We start from the raw sequence: 7,500 nt of genomic DNA, 5'->3' as shown, positions 1-7,500 counted from the left end.
ACACTTAATGTGAGTCAGTAAGCCAACTCCAAATGATTTATATATGTTTTATAACACAATAAGGTAAAATATCTTCATTTGACCTCAGACCACAGACTAAACTCACAAACACAACGCCCATGATGACCTCCTAGCTCATCAAGCATAAGACCTGCAGATCACCCACTCCAGATGCTCTAAGATATGTTCTGAATATGTTCCACATATGTTCTGAATATGTTCCACATATGTTCTGAATATGTTCCATATATGTTCTGAATATGTTCCATATATGTTCTGAATATGTTCTGAATATGTTCCAGATAGGTCCACAGGTGGCTGTGGTGAACCTCTACACCAGAATCAGTCTGGATCTGTTTGGTTGGCCATTTGTTCTTGGGCTCTTCTTGATTTAGATCTTAGTCTAGATTAGCTCATTTTTAGTCTAGATTAGCCCAGTTTAGTCTAGATTAGCCTTATTTAGTCTATATTAGTCCAGTTTAGCCTATTTTAGTCTAGATTAGCCCAGTTTAGCCTAATCTAGCCTATTTTAGTCTAGATTAGCCTATTTTAGCCTAGATTAGCCCAGTTTAGCCTAGTTCAGCCTCGCCTCCCTCAGTCCAGTCACCACAGATCCTCAGTCCAGTAATCTCCACAGATACTGTAGGCAGGTATACTCCCTCTAATCTCCACAGATACTGTAGGCGGGTATACTCGCTCTAATCTCCAGATGTAGTAGGCGGGTTTCTACTTCATACTCAGAGCAAAGGAAAGTACAGGTGGGCACAGGAGAGTACAGGTGGGCACAGGTGAGTACAGGAGAGTACAGGTGGGCACAGGAGAGTACAGGTGGGTACAGGAGAGTACAGGTGGGCACAGGAGAGTACAGGTGGGCACAGGTGAGTACAGGAGAGTACAGGTGAGTACAGGACGACTTACTCCAGTCAGCAGTGGTCATCTGCTTTTGTCAGGAAAGGAAGGGCAGTCTTCTGTGTTGTGTAGTTTCTGTGTCAGATCCCCCCTCCACACACACACACACACACCTCTCTTAGCTCTACAGCTCCAGTGTGTGTGTGTGTGTGTGTGTGGTCCCTTGCACTCTTTCTTTCTCCTCCTCTCCCTCTCGGAGGACGCCTCTGTGTGTGTGTGTGTGTGAGCAGCTGTGTGCATACTCTGTCAGGTGTGTTGTCTCTTATTTATGACCTTGTCTCGTGTCATGACTGTGAATCGCCTGATAAAGATCTATATCTGCCACTGACCCTGCCTCACCTGTGTCCTTTCACACTCTGTGTGTGTGTGTGTGTGTGTGTTTGAGGGGTGGGGTGGGTTTAGCATTGTATGACTGTGCCCATTTTGGACATAAACACACTCATACTCACTCACTCAGTGCACACACTTGTTCACAAGCCCAAACATTTAGAAGCATTTGTGTGTGACAGTTTGTGGTATGTGCGTGTACATGCTTGTGAGTGTGTGTGTGTGTGTGTGTGACCTATAATTGTTTCTGTGGAACTGGAGTGGAGGTGTGTGTGTGTTTACTGTAAGTTAGGGTGCATGAGTGTGTGCTTGTTCTCTTGTGGCCTTCCCAACTTTCTCCCACTCACTGTGAGTTACCTTGCACCACAACAATGACACACACACACACACACACACACACAGGGCATGACACACGCAGGCACACACACACACACAGGGCATGACACACACACACACACACACAGGGCATGACACACACGCGCACACACACACACAGCTTTACACATGCTGGTAAAGCACCCCACTCTCCCTGCCACAGACACAAACACATTACAGCTTGCGGTCAGATGAGGAATTTACACAGACATAAAACAGGGTTTGAGGTGCCAAGGAAGTGGTCAAAGCAAGTCTAGAATCAGCCCCCTCTGAAGAACGCTTACTGGAACAGAAGCTGCACTGACACCTCCAGATGAAGAACCTTTTCCGGTGTAAGACCAGCTCGGCCTCCGGCTCTCCTTCAGGCAGGAGTAGCGGTCAAAACTGCCCATGACGAGCCTGTGTGACTCTCACGTTCTAATCTGCCCATGACGTTCTAATCTGCCCATGACGAGCCTGTGTGACTCTCACGTTCTAATCTGCCCATGACGTTCTAATCTGCCCATGACGAGCTTGTGTGACTCTCACTTTCTAATGCCAGAAACTTGTGCTTAGCTACTTAGCTCTCTGAAGAAATTCTTAAGTTTTAACCATATATAGTTTTTATTTACACAAACACAAGTTCAGTCACCTCGGTTCATAGCCAGCTAAACTAAGGCCCGTTCTGATTTGATATTTGTCTGGCGGTATTGTTGTCTTTCATCCCCGTCCACTTCAGTGCTGGACTCCAGGACTGGCTTGAGGCCATCGGGTGGGGGTGTCCCGGCCTATACACACACACACACACATACAGACACACACATACACAGACACACACACACACACTGTGGCCATCGGGGGTGTGTCCCGTCCCGGGCCTGGCTCAGAGATGCAGACAAAAAGTCTGAGGTTTTTCCTCATAACAGGGTGTTCCCCATAATGGGCATGTGTTAACAGTCAACAACTCAGTTAATGGAGCCTATAAAGATGCAGATGACCCGCAAGAGAACACACACCAGAGGACACCACTGGACCTTGTTAACATGGGACAGTATTGTGCTTCTAAATACTCTTAGAAATTTGTCAACAGAAAAACTGGCATGATTATATCAGTTGTGTGCATTCTACCTTTACACCAGCAGGGGGAGTCTGTGAGCTGAAGATACTGTGCTGTAGACATGCTCTGTTTGAATTGAAATTTAGAATTCAAACAAAAATTCAGATCACAGTTGGATAACACTGGGTGTGTTGGTGGTACCATAGTGTGTGTGTGTGTGTGTGTGTGTGTGTGTGTGTGTTTGTATGTGAATGTCCCTCTCAGGAAGTAGATGTTTGGTTATAGCAGAAGTAAGATTAAACAACTTTAGGAGAGAACTAACTTTTGGACCGTGTCCTGTGTTAAAGAGCGTATTCACAGGCTGTGGGCTGCTGTTCCCCCTAGTCAGCATAGAGAATACAGAACGCATTACAGAGAACGCTGCACACACACACATCCACCACACACACACACACACATCCACCACACACTGCACACACACACACACATCCACCACACACTGCACACACACACACACATCCATCAAACACTGCACACACACACACATCCACCAAACACTGCACACACACACACATCCACCACACACTGCACACACACACACATTTCTGGACATTTCTATCTCTGAGATGTTGAACTGAATCTGACATCAGAGCAGCAGGGTCATATGTGAAGGATGGGGCAGGAGGTATTTAAATCTGTGTCCACTATATGTGAAGGATGGGGCAGGAGGTATTTAAATCTGTGTCCACTATTTGTGGTCATATGTGAAGGATGGGGCAGGAGATATTTAAAGCTGTGTCCACTATTTGTGGTCATTTTAATGAGCTGTTTTATTAGCAGACGGTTTGCTGTGGCTGGTTTGAGCAGTAAACAGTAACAGGTTAGAGTTCGAGAAGTTAGAGGTCTCGTCCGAGGCTCTCAATAACACCATCTGGACTTCTTCAGGGCAACATCGGAGTGAATCATTCTCTATTTGGCCTCGTATATGTCTTGCATTTGTTCTTGAATATGTGTGTGTGTGTGTATGTGTGTGTGTGTGTCTGTGTGTGGGAGTAAGTTAGTGTGTTTAAAAAAACATTGCAAAATCTTATTTTGCAACAGATCCAACCCCTAAACACAAAAAGAAAAAAAAACATCACCCCAGTGGACTCATAATGGCACTAATGGTGTTAATAACTGACTCATCATGACACTAATGGTGTTGATCACTAGCAAACACATCCAGGATGTAGAGATCTTAAGGAGGATGCCTTCAGATGCTGTTACGTCTGTTTGGATGATGCCAGTGGAAATGTGTCACACTTCCCGTGTTTCAGACTTGGCCACAATCCTTATATATTGTTTGAGGGGTTTGTTTACCACCAGGTCTTGAAATGAAAATAGTCTTGGTGTGGTCAGAGACGCTTGCAGTTTTAATGACACCCTGTCTGTCTGAGTGGGTGGTGACACTGGCGTGGGGCTTTCCCTTGGGCTTGGGGCTGGCGCTGAAATTAAGTGTGGGACTGGGATTGGGACTGGGATTGGGATTGGGATTGGGATTGGGATTGGGATTAGGATTGGGATTATGATTGGGATTGGGCACACAAACAGTAGGTACATGAGAACTGTACGTAATGAAGTTGCAATAACTGATAACTGAAGACACAACAGTACTCAACACATTTTCATGTGGTATGATTTCACAGGTGTCTAGTGCTAGTATCAACTTTAAATTCATTTGAATTGTTTCTGGTCATGGAAAGTACACAGACACAACTGGACTTCCTATTGGCCATCCATCCTGAAGGCCCGCGGTGCAAGGCTAACCACCCTGCCCAAATATGGATATCACCAGCTACATGCCAGGGGACACCATATCATTGCAGCTTTGATGTTGATGCCATTTGATAAGTGTTGTGACTCTTTCCTTTCCCTTGTGTATTCTAGTCTGTGTGTGTGTGTGTGTGTGTGTGTGTGTGTGTGTGTGTGTGTGTGTACTGTATGTGTGTTAGTGTGCCTGTGTGTGTGTGTGTGTGTGTGTGTACTGTATGTGTGTTAGTGTGCCTGTGTGTGTGTGTGTGTGTGTGTGTATGTATGTGTGTGTAATAAAGGTTTCATGACCTTTACTTTTCCTCTCCTCTGAGTGCTTAGTAGTTAGCTAACTAGCTTAACTTGCCATCTGTACATCACCAGCACTCCACAGCACCTGGGGCCTTATTTATAAAAGTGTTGCGTAGAAACCATTCTTCATTTGATCTTAGATCATTTCTGAAATGATTGTACGTGTGATTCAGAGAAAACGAACGTACGCACAAAAAAACGTGAGTACGCCACCCTTCCAGATGTGCCCATTATAAATCACAAATGAACGTCAACTTGTGCACAGCCGGATGGTTTTAGGTCTCTGCCTTGTAAACACCCCCTCATCAATATCATTAGCATATGTTTTAATGAAATCAATGGCCTAAAAGCTGTAGCCTATGTATGTACAATTATATATGGAAAACATTGTATAGGCCTAGCCTATGCCATATGATGTTAACTATATGCATCAGTTCGAATAGCTTAATTATGGATGTTAACTATATGCATCAGTTCGAATAGCTTAATTATGTTTTTTTACAAGCAAGGCTTTCTGGAAAGAGATCATATTCATCCATGTCCATTGTCCTCTACTCGTTTCATTCCTTTTGCTTGCAGTAATGTGAATAATCAACATTTAGGCCTACTTTGTAGAAAAAAAATGGTAGGCCTAAATGAAAAACGATGACTGTCCAGCATCCAGTTTCCCTGCTGGTATTTAGCGTGACATCATCAGGCTTCTGATTGTCATCAGCAGGCATCTGATGCGTTTCACATGCTTTGAGTTTGGACTATCAAGGGAGCACAAGTGCAGTACACACCACGGCCACCAGAGGCACTACACTTGGCATATTAGCCAGACATTCCAGGAGATTCCATCTTTTTTTGCATTCCTGCTATCTCTATCTCCCCTTCGTCTTCTCTCTCCACCCAGACAACAGGAAGTGTGTGTTTGTGTCTGTGTGTGTTTGTGTCTGTGTGTGTGTGTGTGTGTGTGTGTGTGTGCTTTGATGTTGAGGTGTGAGTTTTCTGCAGATTCCCTTCACTGGCCTCAGTGTGTAGACATAGTACATGTAGACACACACACACACACACACACACACACACACACACATACACACCACACACACACACACACACACACCACACACACACACTCACACACACACACACACAGACAACACACACACACACACACACCACACACATACACACACACACACATACCGAGCTTGATCAGGGTCAGACCTGTTTCAGAATCAGCTCTGTCTGTGAAAACTGAAGGACGCTTACTGAAACAGAAGACACACAGACCTATAAACACAGATTAACAAAAGCTGAAGGACACTTACTGGAACTGTAGACATACCAAGAAAGAGCCTGCACGTGCAAAGGACAGGACTCTGTGTTCTGCAGGAGAGAGTGTGTGTTTTGTAGGAAAGAGTCTGTGTTCTGCAGGAGAGAGTGCGTTCTAAAGGAGAGAGTGCGTTCTAAAGGAGAGAGTCTGTTCTAAAGGAGAGAGTGCGTTCTAAAGGAGAGAGTCTGTTCTGTGGGAAAGGGTCTAAAGGTTGTTTTTCAGCTTGTTGCAGACTGGGTGCTACGTCTCTGTCTGTGACATCTGCCAAAATAAACCAAAGCTGTCCAACACACACACACACACACACACACACACACACACACACGCACACACGCACATGCACACACACACACACACGCACATACAAACACACACACACAAATACACACACACGCACACACACTCTGCCATGAACTGTCTTTGAAGAGCATCTTCAGTAGAATAGTGTTTATTTGCTTTATTCATTATTGATTATCTATGATGTCACAAACCAAACAGCCAATTAAGATGCAGGAGGGAGCGAACTGAACACTCAGATTCAAGAGTGATTTAAGAAACACACACACACACAGACACACAGGCACACACACACACACATGTATTTACTGTACATGTAGTACCATAATGAAACCTGTATCACCTATTTTTTGTTCTACAATATTTAATGATTGTACGAACAATGACACAGTGAAACTATTGGTTGCTTGTGTGTGGGTGATCTATAGTTATGTTTCAATGGTATTTCACAGTAAATTTGTTTTTTTGAACCAATGATTGTGCAAGTGCAAGATTTCTTTAAAGATGTGAATGCACAATGCAATGTTTTGAACATTAGACAGCCTGTGTTACAAGCATACAGTACCACAAATAGCCAGATCCGGCTAGAATGCCTTCTATTGCATTATGTTATGTTATTCTCACGGGTAGGAGCATGACCCTTTCTGTCTGGTTCAGACAAAGTGAATTGAAAAGGCCCTTGACTCTGAGTGTGTTTGTGAGTGTGTGTTGGGGTGCAAGATGGCCTACTTGATTCTGTAGGTAAAATACTGACATTGTGTCTTCTACATTCCGTGTCCATTTATTCCAAATGAGGTCTATCTTAATTATTTCAACCAAAATGTTGCCGTGTACAGTACAGCAAAAAAATAAATAAATGTACCATTTACCGTACACCAGTGGTTCTCAGTGCAGGGACCAATGGCCGGTTGCACAAAGCACCTTAAGTTTTTTCCCTTAAGTATGACCCTTAAGGCTTAATTTCTCTTTAGGTAAGGGATTTACTTAAGGGTGTTGCACAGAATACCTTAAAAAATTTTCTTAGGGAGAAACGTTAAGCAATTTACTGCATTGAAAGGGATTTTCCGGCACGAAAATTCTATAGTTTCTACGGAGATTGTTCAACAGCTGTAGCCTACTAGCTGCCTTTGCCATGATG

At 44.0% G+C, this 7,500-nt stretch overlaps 1 long non-coding RNA gene across 2 annotated transcripts in view; it reads left to right on the top strand.

The window, feature by feature from the left end:
- LOC121713499 overlaps nucleotides 1-1,237 on the top strand; it is a 1,854-nt gene extending 617 nt beyond the window's left edge. The window contains exons 1-2 of one of the 2 annotated variants that reach the window (XR_006032835.1): nucleotides 1-828; nucleotides 909-1,237. The exon at nucleotides 1-828 is cut by the window's left edge and continues 617 nt beyond it. This is a non-coding gene — a long non-coding RNA (uncharacterized LOC121713499). Of the gene's footprint in view, nucleotides 829-898 lie in introns of both variants that reach the window. The other variant, XR_006032834.1, reaches the window with a different exon arrangement.
- Nucleotides 1,238-7,500: the final 6,263 nt, after the last annotated feature.

Source organism: Alosa sapidissima, chromosome 7 (genome assembly GCF_018492685.1).
Source record: "Alosa sapidissima isolate fAloSap1 chromosome 7, fAloSap1.pri, whole genome shotgun sequence".
NCBI classification, from domain to species: domain Eukaryota; kingdom Metazoa; phylum Chordata; class Actinopteri; order Clupeiformes; family Clupeidae; genus Alosa; species Alosa sapidissima.
Note: the sequence above shows the minus strand (reverse complement) of the source record. Positions and strands in the feature narration are given on the sequence as shown.